The following is a 14786-nucleotide window of genomic DNA, read 5'->3' on the forward strand; positions in this document are numbered from 1 at the left end:
GAATCCCTCCTCTACCTTTTTCCTCGATGGAAGGCGGGGGAGCAACATTCTCAGCACCCCTCCCCCTCCCCCACCCCCTGCACTGGGCAGCTTGAGGCTCGTTTGCTGCATGGGCTTCCTCAGCAGTCCTGCTACTGCCGCGGGGCGGGCAGGAGGGAGAAGGGCACTGTGTAGCTTTGCATGCCGCCACCGCTGCCTCCTCTCCCAGGCAGGAAGCGAGAGAGCGCAGCTGGCCGTAGGAAGAGCCACTGCTGCCGCCCAACATGCTCTCACAGCTGTTCCTGGTCGGTCCCGGACTCCCACTGCTGGGCGCCCCCGATGGGCAGGCGCTGTGGTGCAGGGTGCCACTAATCCTAATGGGTAAGACGGCCCTGCTAAGACCAGTGGTAAGACCGGTACGCAGTGTACTCTATTACTTTTCAGGGTTGATGGCCTTTAATATTATTTCATTACAGTGTAGTTTGCTCTGCTCTTCACTCAAGTCTCATTGGAAACTCTGTGAGTTTAGATTTGCAAAACGCACAATAGAGAAGGCCCTTTGGCACTTGGAGCAGCTTTGCTTCTGCATCTATCATATCGACTTGAGACTGAAGCTTTGTTCCCTTTAATGCTGCCTGCTAACCGAACTGAGCAGTTTAACTAGTGATCTAAGTGAAATTGTATGTTTGTGTGGTAGTAGAAGCAGGATGCCTGCCCCTTCCGCTTGTTCAAGAAAGAAAGAAAGAAAGAAAGAAAGAAAGAAAGAAAGAAAGAAAATTAGCCTTTCTGCATGGTCACCTCTCCTGATCCAGGAAGTCTGCTCTTCCTCTCCCCCCTTCTTCCCATTTGTTGTCACAGTACAAAACCTGGAATGAGTAATCATTTAATTCCACAGTGCCGGGCTGTTTTTATCAGATGGGTTGGTTATGGCTCACATTCCAGACAATGGGTGACAGCCGATGTTAGAATCAAATACTAAGTTGAGCTGGAATAAAATGATGCAAAATGCTTCTGAATCTTATAGGAAAATGTAGTACAACTTTAATCCAAAGTAGAAGTATTAAAATGTGGTCAAAATAGCCTGCAGTTTTATCTGTGTTTGACTACTGGTCTGTGATCAGTTTTGTTATCTATTACCTCAGACTTTGATCTGACTAAATAAGTCAATCTGTTATTGTATTATCTTTGTTATTTTATCTATTTTGACCACATTTTATACTTTACACTGGATGAAAGTTGTCCGGTAATCTGCTGCTGCAACCACCACTGATTCCCAGAATGCCTTGCCACTGCTTCTGGCTGCCTTCCTCCTTCCTGAGCTCCTCCTCCTGCCAGACCGACTCCATTCTGATTGGTCAGGTGGTGGTATTGGCACAAGAAGGTCTAAGCCTTTTGAATTCTTCCATGGGTCTTTTCCTTTGCACCACCAACGTTGGGTGTGTGTAAGCAATGTGAGGACCATAAAAGGCTTTTGGCAAACTCTATGGTGGTAGAGATTTGGGTGAGGCGCATTGGTAGGCAAGTGAAGTGAGGAGCGATGGGAGCCCCTAGTACACACAATTATTTTGGTTAAGTATAGGAATATAGGAAGCTGCTTTATACTGAGTCAGACCCATGGTCCATTCAGTTCAGTACTGTCTACACTTGCTGGCAGCAGCTATCTAGGGTTTCAGACTGATGTCTCTCCCAGCCATACCTGGAATTGTTGGGCATTAAAGCTGCATGCAAAGCAGATGCTGAGCTATGGCTAATCTACATCAAACTTGCAGTCAAAAAACAATGTTGGAAAAGGAATAACTTACATTAGTGTAACTTGTGCCATTGTAATTTATGCAGGCTTTCTGTAGTTAGGATTGACCTGTTAATAAGTAAATGAATGAATGAATAAAAATTCCCACACTTACTCCCAGGTAAGCAGATACAAGAATACGAGTTACTGATAAAATGGGGACTATTTTCCCACCCAGTGTGTGGTGCAATGCATACTTAAAGTACATAGCGCAGATTTCTGATTTCCCTTTTACTCATTTCCTGATTTGCAGTTCCAAGACACCAAATGTTCAAATGGGCCTCTGCTACAAATTCCCTTTTTCGGCACGGCAAAATCCTCTTTTCATTTTCACGATTAAGCGCAGTTTGGTATTTGTTCCGTGATCTTAATCAAAAGGCTGGGATCAGGATTCTAGAGATTAACAATTTAAGGACAAAGTGGTAGGCCGTAAAATGGGGGGTGGGGGTGGTTAAGCTTACAAAACAAAGTGATATATAGTTTGGTCACCAACTGATTTTGATTTGACAGGAGATGGAAGATTGATGAAACAGGGTGATAAATTATTATAAACTAAAAGGCGACAAGAGATTTATGGTAAACAGTCATTCCAGATTGTCAGTAGACTCACACTCACTCTCTCACACACTCTTTCTGTCACTATATAACTTTTGTTATGACAGCTACACGTTTTTGGAAGAAGGGCAAAGACATAAATAATCATAGCAGACCTGAGTCGGAACCATGTAAAGAGAGGAATTTGTCTAAGCCAATGACCCTAAGAATACGGCGTGCCACTGAAGTTCTCATGAAAACAAGAGGGCCTTCTTTCACATAATTCTTATAACTCAAGAGTTATGCATGTTGGATGAAAGCAATGGATATGCCAGTGCTATTTTCCTAGAAAAAGAGGTGCCGGAACTCACCATGGACGCCTCCCTCTTTCTCTTAGAATGGCAATGGCACACACCTGAGAGGTTCTGGAACCCACCTGAGAAGTGCCAGAACTGAGTTCCGGAAAGTTCCCCCTTAACAAAAGTCCTCTGTATAATCAGGGTTTGTGACCAGGAAGAAAGAGTTCACTCCTCAAGCTCTTTACTTCTGGGGCATTTCTGTGGAGCAGAAATCGAGGGATTCCAATCCACCTTTTTCAGGTTATTTGCCGCCACACTCTGTGGACTCAGCAGTGGCTGGTGGAGGAGGACAAACTGTTGTCATTGATCGCCCAGCCTACAGAACGAATTGTGCATTTTATTCCGCAGAATAGGCTTGTGTGCTCTTCAGAGGAAGGAAGCATAATAATGACATCTCTGGCAGCAAGAGATTTTGCAGACTTCCCTCCTGGAGTGCACCATCATGACGCTATGGATCTGAGCCAATGGATTTGTTATGAATACATGCTCCTCAGTGGTGCCAGGAACATGTCCTCATGGTGTGTGCTTGATGGAAAGCTACCACAGTGAGCCTCTCTCTCCCCCTGCTGTTAGATATTCATGACTCTGTGGCTGTTTGCATTTGACAGAATTGTCATTCAACCTGAAGACAAAACTCTATGCCTTTTAATCGATGTCTTTAAACCCAGTTCTCAAGGTTCTGTCACATTTTTCCATGGCCAAGATGGGCTTCTTAGTCACTGTATTTAAGTCTCACCTTGAATTAAAAGTCGAAGGCCACTGACAATTTGCAACAAAAACAACCACATTGAAAAGTCACAATATATTAAAAAAATTTAAAACTAAAACCAGCAAGAGTAGAACATAGATTATAATAATAAGAGAATCCTTAAAATGGTAGCCACGTGAGATACATCAGAATTTAAAACTGCAGGATTATAACACAACAGCAGAGTAAAAGGCTAAAAATAGGGTTAATAACAGCTATGGTTTCTAATAATGGTTTCTTAATTGTTTCCTTTCTAGAAATAGAAGTATTTCATGTGTGGTGGAAATCCATTAGAAAGGAGCAAGGCACACTTCCTTGGAAAGAGAATTCTGAAGCTTTAGTGTGAGTAGCAAAAAGGCCCCACTTTCCGGTCCCAACCAAAGCACACACAACCTTTTCAAAGTCCCCACTTTTCAGGATTATGTGATACACAAAAGAAAGTCTGGATGAACCCTCAATAATATCAAATAAACAGAGTTCAGTGATGAAAAGAGGTAACCAAACTGATGAAACCAGGTAGGTTACGACAATATAATCATACAGCTAAAACCAGGTAAAACAGTTACTACAATTATAAAAATGAGTGAAACAATTCCAAACAAATGCAAATATTAAACAAAAGATAAGAAGTGGGCCCCACAAAAAATAACTCTCAAAGCGCAGGCTAAAGAGACGTATCTTCAGCATGTGACATATTACTCTGCTGATTTTATTTTATGAAACGTGCACAGAATTGGGCTACGCCACTGAATACAAGCTTTCCAAGAGGCTGTCTGTCTTATCAGAATTAAGAATAAACAGTTTGCAAGTGTTTGTTAAACATGAATATAGCACCGAGCGTCGCTTGCCCTGCAGAACAAGAGGATTAAGACTGAAAGTCCAAAGGGAAGTTTGGGATAATGGAGCATTACTTGCAAGCAGAGCACATGACATTAGATTTGAAGCTTGGCTAACATCTGTTACAGCCAGTTAATTAGTGCAGAGTCCTTTATTAGCCAGGAGGGGGAAAATAATTGCAGGTTTCCATATTTGTGGTCTGGGATAACTGCTGCCAGATGAGGCCAATTCAAAGTCCATAATTCGCTGCCCTTCGTGTGCATTCAGTAGATGAGTCTTCAGATAGCTTGAACTTGAAAATCCTTGCTCAACAATTAGTTTTGCTGAGTGGTGCTTTTTCTTGTACACCCTGTAAGTGGGGGAAAGTGCTGTAAACAATGAATCACATTACTTTGCCATTCCATCACTACCAGTTTCAGGATCTGCAACTGAATCACCCAGAGCACTATAGCACCAGGGAGCTTGCAAAAAAAACCACATGGAATGACTGGAGTAGCCATGAAATGGGAAGGGGGAAGGGGAAGCAGGGATGTGGGGAGAAAGTCATTTCAATTTGCATTTAAATGCGAGCTTTTAATTTTGCACTTTTTGAAACAATACATGAACCGAAATTCATCCAACACAATTGGCACTTCACCACATTTTGAAATGCAGTTCTCCAGCCAAGTAACACGTACAAAAATGCATGTACCAGAGAAAAAAATTGTATATGTGATTGACAATAAATACATTGGGGGAATTTCCTTTGCCAGGAAAAGTGTGTGTGTGTATTAGAACGAATTGCATACAGACATATTAGGAGACATTTGCACTAAAATGCTGATGACTTTTCATGAGGTTTTGCAAACTGATGCGGAAATGTGGAGAACTGAACTAGGCACTGGAAAAATGAGAAGCTGGGAGAAACCGAAATTGACCGATTCACCCATTCCTACAGGAACTTAGATGGAAGTACTTTCCGATTCCATCTCCTACTCATGAACAGTTTTTTGAAATTCATATACACACTGCCAGCAATATCAAACATCATTGAGAGAGATACGTTGCTGAAGTCCTCCCAGCTGTGAAAACTTCAACCAGGGCCTTGAAAGGCTTTTGATGTGTTATCTTTGGAATAAGATTTCCCCAAACATTTATATCCAAGTTTCTTCCACACTGGGACTAAAGGTTGTCTTCCATCCAGACACTCACCAGACACGTGGCTCCTTAGCTTGTTAGGTTGTTGTATTATATGTCTTCCTTAGCCATGGTTATTTCGATCATCGCAGCCTAGAAACTACATTATCATGAAGTGAGAGCAGCTTGAAACAAAACAAACTTTGGAAAAACAAGCAATTGCTTCTTTTATTGTCTGTAGGACATCTCGTGGTTAGCTCATGGTTTGTTAAACAAGCCATAGCTTAAAGAAATCATGACCTGGGGTTATGTGTGAACCAGGCAATTATATTCTGAAAGCATTTTCTCCTGTTTTTCTTAATGCAGACCTTTACATTACTATAAATTATACAACAGCGCCCAATTTGCACTAAATGTAGGCCCAATTTTGTGTTATAGGATACCTGTGTTCCAATGGCTGCATCCTATTGTCATGAATGAGCCAGCCCCCAGGGAAGGTTTGTAGCCAGCTCCCAGTGACGGAAGTAGCCAGGAAGAGAGAGGGTTAACTGCCAGGCAAGATGAGCACAGCCCAGTGCCAATTCCCCTGCCCTTAGGAATGTCAGTTGATAAGAGAATGGTGGAGGGTGAGCCTTAGCCCTGCCAACTCTCTCAAGAAGTGCAAAATACTGGAAATAGAGAAGGAAGCAGTTCATCAGTCAGGAAAGAGTGAAGAGGCAGTCCCTTAGAAAATGAGGAAGAGGTGGGAGCTGACCCTCTTAGTCCCAGGTCTTGGCGAATGGGAGGACTACAGGATAGGAGGCAGTGCAAAAGACACCAGAGGGAAAAGTTCAGTTGCTTCTGGTCTCACTGGAAGTAGGCTTCAGACGGGTCATCATGATAAATGATGGCGACGGCTGTGTTAGAGCCGTTCGGAGTTATCTCTTTGTTTTGACAATAAATCATCCTTTAATAAACTACGCTCACTGTGTTATCAAACCAGGAACTGGACTCCTGACACCTATGCTGCTTTGGAAATGTATGAATGTAGGAACCACGAGAAAGGAGTAGGAGGTCATGAGAAGGACCGCACAAATGTCTCTTCTCCAATCTGATCTTTTATGATCCTGTTTACATGGTTCTTCTTCCTAAGTGTTCTTGGCCCCTTCCCCCATGGGGCCATCTTATATTATTGGAGCTGCCTGGGATGGACCTTGCCATTAAAACTGGACCATGCTTTTTTGTCAATGGATGTTTGATCTATGCTCAGATGCAAGGCTATTGTTAAAAACACCACAACTAAATTGGCAGTGAGGGATATCTAGGAGAAGTGAATTACATGCAGCCAATTGGTAGCATCTTACAAAATCAACTGATGAGGTAGTTGCTCAGATGGTGTCTCCATTTGATTCTCCAGTCTGCAAAGAACTGTCATGAGTCTGAAATAAATGCAAGTTTCAAAAGCACATTTTTATAATCTAGAAATAACTGCTCCAAATCTTGACAATAGTATGCCAACTGCAGTGTGTAACAAGGTTTTGCTTTTAAATTCAAACAAGCCTTGCAAGGTGCAGGTTAAAGGTGTCTTAAAAGAAAAGGAGGGAGGGGGTAGATGGAAGGAGCAACTATAGTGATTAATGTAAAGGTCACTTGACTGTTCAACTAAAATCAATCTCCTCCTCTGTAGCTATTTGGAACTTGGAGAAATGTAGCCCCTGTGGGGATTTAATAAGAGGAAATAGCAGGAATTTAGCCTTAGTAAAGCACGTGGAGAGGCCATGGTCGCTATTGCTCCTATGGCAGAACATTATATTGTGTATTTCTGTCAATGAGTGGGAAGATACCATGGTTCTCCTCCCAGGCCAGTGGAAATATGTATTATGCACTCGAAGACTGCAAGGCTACAAAATGTACCCAGGATAAATGACTTAGCCTGGCATAGACTTGTATCCAATGAAGTCATCCTGGAAGTATAAGGACTTCTGATTGCTCAGTAGGACCACCTCTTCTGCCATCTTCTCATGCATCTCCCCAATGTGACAACTGATTTTACAAACAAACAAACAGCAAAAATGAGATTTTAGAAGCATCACATTTCAGGTCTACTGGAAACAAAGCATCTTCATGAACCATTTATATCTCACTGTGTCTTGATGCGGCTTCCATTCCATGCAGTTGGGCTGCAACAGCTGAGTTTATTGGCATCTATTCTAGCAACAGTTGCTCCCAGAGCCCATCAGGATTTGGAACGATTTTCCAGCCGTGATTATGGTTTCACAGATAGTGTGGACCTTACCTTATTTGGAACATTTATAAACAGATGAACGTTACAAAATATGGTATATAAGCACAGAACAATAAAAATGCAATCAGTATGGGCAGATTAAACAGTTGTCAAAGAAGAAATAGGATGCTGCCTGATGGTCATCTCATCCTTCGATAGCCTGCAAACTCTGCAAAAATAGCATCTGACCAAATGTGTATGTACAAAGTTGGAACATTTAATGGGCAGCGTGTTCCGCAAGGCTGGCGCCATTGCAAAGAAGGACCCTTTTCTTCCTTCCCCGTACCTGAACATAATACTTGTGCCATCTGACACATGTTGTTGTTGTTTAGTCGTGTCTGACTCTTCGTGACCCCACACACCAGAGCACGCCAGGCACTTCTGTTTTCCACTGCCTCCTGCAGTTTGGTCAAACTCATGCTGGTAGCTTCGAGAACACTGTCCAACCATCTCGTCCTCTGTTGTCCCCTTCTCCTTGTGCCCTCCATCTTTCCCAACATCAGGGTCTTTTCCAGGGAGTCTTCTCTTCTCATGATGTGGCAAAAGTATTGGAGCCTCTGCTTCAGGATCTGTCTTTCCAGTGAGCACTCAGGGCTGATTTCCTTAAGAATGGATGCGTTTGATCTTCTTGCAGTCCATGGGACTCTCAAGAATTCAAAAGCAGCAATTCTTCGGTGATCAGCCTTCTTTATGGTCCAGCTCTCACTTCCATACATCACTACTGGGAAAACCATGGCTTTAACTATACGGGCCTTTGTTGGCAGGGTGATCTCTCTGCTTTTTAAGATCCTGTCTAGGTTTGTCCTGACCTGGAGCAGGAACCGGCAAGCCACTCCAGTATCCCTGTCAAGAAAACCCCATGGACAAAGACTGACACATGTTACTTCCAAGCAATTCAAATACTGGAGTCAAATGCCTACAAAAGCAGTGCAGAACACATTTCTAAGAATATAAGATGAATCAGGTCAAAGGTCCATCTAGTTCAGCCTCTTGTTCAATAAGAAGCCAGCCAGACAACTGTGGGAAGCCTGCGAGTAGGATCTGAGCATAATAGCACCTTCCCAGCAGCTTGTGTTCAGAGCCATGCTGCCTTGAACAGTGGAAGTAGAACACAGCTAGCATGTCTAGGAGCCATGGACTCAAAATTAAGCCTGTAACTGGAGGGACTGCCCTTTGTTTTTTATACCTAGTACGTTTCAAAGTGTTGGTGCTGAAGTTTAAAGCCCTAAACGGCCTTGGTCCAGTATACCTGAAGGAGCGTCTCCACCCCCATCGTTCTGACCAGACACTGACGTCCAGCGCCGAGGGCTTTCTGGCGGTTTCCTCGCTGCGAGAAGCCAAGTTACAGGGAACCAGGCAGAGGGCCTTCTTGGTGGTGCCACCCACCCTGTGGAACGCCCTTCTATCAAACGTCAAAGAAATAAACAACTATCTGATGTTTAGAAGGCATCTGACGGCAGCCCTCTTTAGGGAAGTTTTTAATGACTGATGTTTTAATGTATTTTTAATCTTTGTTGGAAGCCCCCCATCTGGCTGGATTTCCCCAGCAAGATGGGCGGGGTAGAAATGTATAAATAAATCAATAAATCAATCAATAAATAAATAAATAAGACCCTCCCCCATTTTTTACAAACAAATAATGAAATCAATAAGATTCCTTTGTCATTTTTTCCCCCTCCCAGATGCCAAGCAAGCCTGCAGATGTCCTACCTAACCAGGAAGAACTAAACATTCTTAATGTGACTGTTTGCATTTTCGGGTCTGAGGAACTCATGCATACCTGCATACTTCACCAGCTATTTTGTAGCAGTGTGCGTGTGAGGGATTTGTTCTTATTGCATTTTTTAAAACCACAAGGCAGAGGACAGGGGGCACAGGTTTCCTTCGAGAAGCATGACTCAGCAGCATCTTCTCCTTTTTTCTATTTTAAAATGCTTTATTTACACTTATGCGTCATACAAATAGACAATGAATAAAACAAACATATAATACCAAACCAGAAAAATACAAAGCAGAAAACAAACACATAAATACAATAATGATAACAAAAACTGCAGACAAGAATATAGGCGCTATATTCTCCTATGAAAAAGAAAAACACCACTCCAAGAAAAGAAGATTAAAAAGAAACAAACCTAGAAGAAAAAGGGAAAAAGAAAGAAGATAAAGAAAAAAGATGACTTCCAGTTAACTCCATGTGGTTAATTCTTCTCATATCACTGGTTATCTGTAATGATTAAATTTTGGAGAAACATTTTGATTACCTGTGAGATTTTTATTCTTAGCTAAGCCAAGTATCGTTTTCTTCTTTGCTAAGGTGGGTTGTGAGAAGAAGGGTTTGCTGATGACCTATTGTTCTCAGTTGGGGGCAGGGGAGAAAAACTTGTGATGAGGAAAGGACGAAAAGCGACTCTTCACATTCTATGTCCTTTTACATGTGTGGAGGGAGGGTGGGTGTTACTGGTTTGCTTTCATTATGTATTTTGTGGTCATATTTTGTATTTTAATATTGTTCACCGCCCTGTGACCATTGGATGAAGGGAGGTAAACAAATTTAGTAAAAAATTAAATAAATAAAAATAAAAAGTGTTCTGGATGCTTCTGTTGAAATGCATGGGAAATCCATTGCAGCTAGGATTGCTAGCAATCCTGTACGCTGGGCTGTAGTCAAAGAAGTTCTATGCAGAATAAACCCATTGAAGTTCATCGACGCAGCCACCACCAGTGTGTTCTAGTAGGTAGGAAGTGATATTTAAAGTCAGAAGGGTTGTGGTTGGCAATAGAGTCTGTGCAGCGGTACCTTGGTTTGCGAACAGCCTAGTTTACGACCATTTTGGATTATGACCAATTCAAACCCGGTAGTGCGCGTCCCGGTTTGCGAACTTTTTTTGGATTACGACCCGTTTCTTTTTTATTATGAACAATTTTTTTTTGTTTATGAACAATTTTGGGGGATTACAACCCCCCCTTTTTTGAGGCCCCATTGGTGAAAGCGTGCCTTGGGTTATGACCTGTTTTGGTTTACGTACGGACCTCCGGAACTGATGATGGTCATAAACCAAGGTACCACTGTATTATCATTAGCAATCATTCTCACTCCCCAGTTTGTAAAATGGGCAATGATGCATTCAGGGCAAGATATCCAGGGCCCATCTCAGCAGAATGAAAAGATCTCCCAAATGCAGAAGGACTCCGCTACATTAGTCAAAACACAGCGTTTTGAATGCATTATAAACATGCAACATAATATGGCGCTGGAGAGCAAAAATAATAATTCTATGTAATTTTCCATAATGTTTTTCTTTTGTTATGATTTACTTTACTTACTACATTTTGAAGTCATAGAATAGGATCAATAGAATAATAGAGCTAGAAGGGACCACAAGGGTCATCTAGTTCAATGCAGGAATATTTTGCCCGCCGTGGGGCTTGAACCCACAACCCTGAGATTAAGAGCCTCATGCTCTACCAACTGAGCTAAGTAACACATAAAGAGGGGGTTTCTATAGGGCCACTATGTCTTGAGTGTAAAACGGTACCTCTGGAAAGTGGACGAATGTGTGATCTGCAGTGAACATTTGTAATGAAGATGAATGCAGTCAGAGTTATAAAATTTGCCTGCTCGTCCAGTAACTGATGGACCGTCAGATCTCACCAGTTATTTCTGGATGCATATTCCACTTACATTCCTTACATGCACTGTATTTACACTTCAGGGAGAAATTATCACATGAAGAAAAAACTTAGCAAAGCTTGGCAGTTTCCCCATAGTTTATGATGGGAAAGTATAGTCACAACAGAAATGCCACCTGCCACCTACACGGGTAATTTAAAATTCTCTGCTTTTGTATCAGTTTAGCAGCCCTTACACTATTGCTTCTTTAAAAAGTGGTAATGGATGTCAGATAGAAGGTGAAACCAGCGGGATGAAAAGCAGCAAGGGGGCTATTTGTTTTTCATGCGCAATATAGTTTTCCTTTAGGAAACTCAGACAAACTGTGGACAGCAGCTGCAATACAAAATGCATGTACTCCTGCGTACATCAAACTGCTCTCAGTTCCTAGTCAGTAATGGAGCAATTGACACAATATAGGCAAGTGTGTGTGTGTGTGTGTGTGTGTGTGTTTAAGTTCAATTAATTTCTATGGGGAACATGTAAAAAAAAACACCACCCATGTTTTCTCTCCCACTAAAATCAATAGGATTTAAAAGGTTTTAACATCAACTGGATGATAGCCCATTTTCTCCTTGCAGAATTATGATGATAGCTATAACACACAATAGTGTCGTCCTTTACATGCTTACTGTAGATCCTGCTGTCTTCAATTCTGCTTACTTCCTAGTAGTTAGTGTGTTCTGGGTTGCATCCCAAATTGCAGCAAAGGACAATAAGGTTCGCAATGCCTCCTGCTGTTCTAAAGTACTCTTTTCTTCATTCACCCATATACACTTTGAAAACTTGTTTTTCATTCCAGGCAGTGGGTTCCTGCATGAACCCAAAGTATGGTATGCTCTAAACCAGGGTTTCCCAAGTTTGGGTCTCCAGTTGTTTTTGGACTACAACTCCCATCATCCCTAGCTAGCAGGACCGAGTGGTCTGGTCAAACTAAGCATTGCTGTGCCTTTGGTTTAAACATACACATCTAAAGTATGTATAAATAGCACCAATGGACCAAAGTGTTATGACCCCTGAATCCAGTATTATCAATCCAGACACAGATGACACAGCAAGTTCGGAGCTCTTAGAACAGAAGCTCAGGGATGTGCTGAATATGAGCCAGTGTGGTGTAGTGGTTAAGAGCAGTGGACTCGTAATCTGGGGAACCGGGTTCGCGTCTCCGCTCCTCCACATGCAGCTGCTGGGTGACCTTGGGCCAGTCACACTTCTCTGAAGTCTCTCAGCCTCACTCACCTCACAGAGTGTTTGTTGTGGGGGAGGAAGGGAAAGGAGAATGTTAGCCGCTTTGAGACTCCTTAGGGTAGTGATATAGTGGGATATCAAATCCAAACTCTTCTTCTTCTTCTTCTTCTGAAGCTTGGAAGACCATCATGTCTGAGGCTGGAAGACAGGAACCCTCAGAAGAACCTCCCCAAGTGCCAGGGCCAGAGTCAGGGCCCTCCCAGGCACTTCCTCCTGAGTGTGAGGAACCACATGCCTCCCCAGTAACTCACCACTCCAGCAAAGCAGGGCATGCACTAAGCAAGAGGCTATGGAATGGAGAAGAAGGGCCTGCCTTCAGGCCAGAGGGCTGGACCTTTAAGAATCTGAAATCTCTGTGAGTGGGTGGGGCTAAGAAGAAGGGGCAGAAGCTTAAAAGGCCTTGGTTTGCTCTCAGCCTCTGTCTGAGCAAATTGCTCACTTGGAGCTATCTGTGATCCTGCAGCTTCTGGTCTGCCTTGCTGTTGTCACTTTTGGATAAGCAATTAACAAGTAGCACCACTATACCAAGGCGGGGGGGGGGGAGCCTGAATGTGGTTCTGTCTCTGGTCCTTGAACCCAGGACAACCCCCTCATTGGCGCTGTTTTACTTCCTGATTGTTTTTGCCTGCCTGGAATGTGTTATTGATTTCTGATATGTTACACTTATTTAAATGTTACATTAAAATAGTGTATAATTGTAACAGAACTGTATTCAGGTTACTGCAAATAATATTTGGACGCAAGGCTGAAGCCTTGTGTTTTTCCATTGTGAAGGTGGGGTGAGCTAAGTTTTATGACTGAGTCACAGGATTTTGGATAGAGTTTCAAAGTATTTACTTATGTTAATGAAGTAGCCCTCACCATTCAGAGTCATGAGTTGTTTTTGCAAGCAGACACAGAATCTCCCTGGGTGTGGACCAAAATGGAGCAAGCTGGAAAGAGGGAGATAAAGTTCTTTCGGTTTTTTTAGCTGAAAAAGCTGGTTTGGGGCAAATATGTTCATCTTGCGCCTTACACGAGGACCAGAAAATATAAGAATGGAAATGTATTACTGAGGCAATGTATCTTTTGTTGTTTTTGTAGCGTTTGAAACTAGGTTTCTGCAAGTAAAGCTTTAAAACTTTTGTGTGTGTGTGCTGTGGATTTATTTCTATTTATTTTCTGGCTTGCCTGAATAGAGGCTAGAGAGGGATGTGTGAGTGTTGATGGAAACTAGCCTACTGTACAAAGGTAAAAATAAATAAACCACATTGCTCCACCCAATATAGCCTCTGACCCCACCCACTACTGACTAGAGCTGGGCAATATATGGTTTTTAACATCATGATATATCACCAACTGAACATCGTGATATATAGATATGCCACGATGTCTGAAATAAGGATGGAGCTATGTAGAGGCATTGGCTGGCTTCATGGTTTTTCCCTGTATTGTGATTTTTCCATAGCACACACACACACATCATGATTTGTGATATATTTGCCAGGTGAAAAATTATGAAACTGATATCACAATAAGAACTTCAAATCAGTTTTGGAGGATATCTCGCCCAGCCCTACTGCTGACATGCAGCTCTTGGAAAGTTTCCAAGAAGGAAATGTGGCCCTCAGGCTGAGAAAAGGCTTTCTATCCTTGCATTAAACAATAAGCAATAATCAAAACAAACCTCTCTCAAAAGAAGGAAATCAAGCAAGCCTCTTTGCACATAGGAAACTATCATGACAGGGAGATGGCTTTGTGACAATAACTCTGCTCTTAGTTTTCCATGTAGATGGAATTCTTTTGAATGGAGGAGCATGAATTCATGTGAGCCACTGCCTGCAGCCTGATGTTGCAGTCCAGACACAATATGATTTGCAGAGAGGTGGTGGGTATCTGAAATATTATGATATGCATATCTGCATCAGAACCATATATACACCTATGCGCATTGTGCTTTGATTTGACTCTCACTGGCTCTTGCCAGCCCTTCTTTGTTCCTTCTGTGTTTGTCATGTGTTTTCAGTACATAAGCTATATAGAACAACAGTGGAACGATGAAGGACAAATGTACCCGTTCAATCAGCAAGCTGGAATACTTACAAGTCATTTTACTTACTGGCACGCCTTCAAATATAGGAGGGAGCAATATCCCGCACAATCCGTGAGGCACATTGCAGAAAAGTTGAATCCTCTTTCATAAGGTTCTGACTTCCTGGGGAGAACTTGGGCATGGAGTCTTAGCCAATGACACCACTTGC

General features: G+C 42.4%; 1 long non-coding RNA gene across 1 annotated transcript; it reads left to right on the plus strand.

Annotated features, from left to right (window-relative positions):
• The first annotated feature begins 2008 nt into the window (after positions 1–2008).
• On the plus strand, positions 2009–6318 carry LOC309515838. Its single transcript, XR_014212695.1, has 3 exons — positions 2009–2190; positions 3667–3751; positions 5184–6318. It is a non-coding gene; the product is annotated as an uncharacterized lncRNA (long non-coding RNA).
• Positions 6319–14786: the final 8468 nt, after the last annotated feature.

Source organism: Podarcis vaucheri, assembly GCF_965113315.1.
Source record: "Podarcis vaucheri genome assembly, chromosome: 12".
NCBI classification, from domain to species: domain Eukaryota; kingdom Metazoa; phylum Chordata; class Lepidosauria; order Squamata; family Lacertidae; genus Podarcis; species Podarcis vaucheri.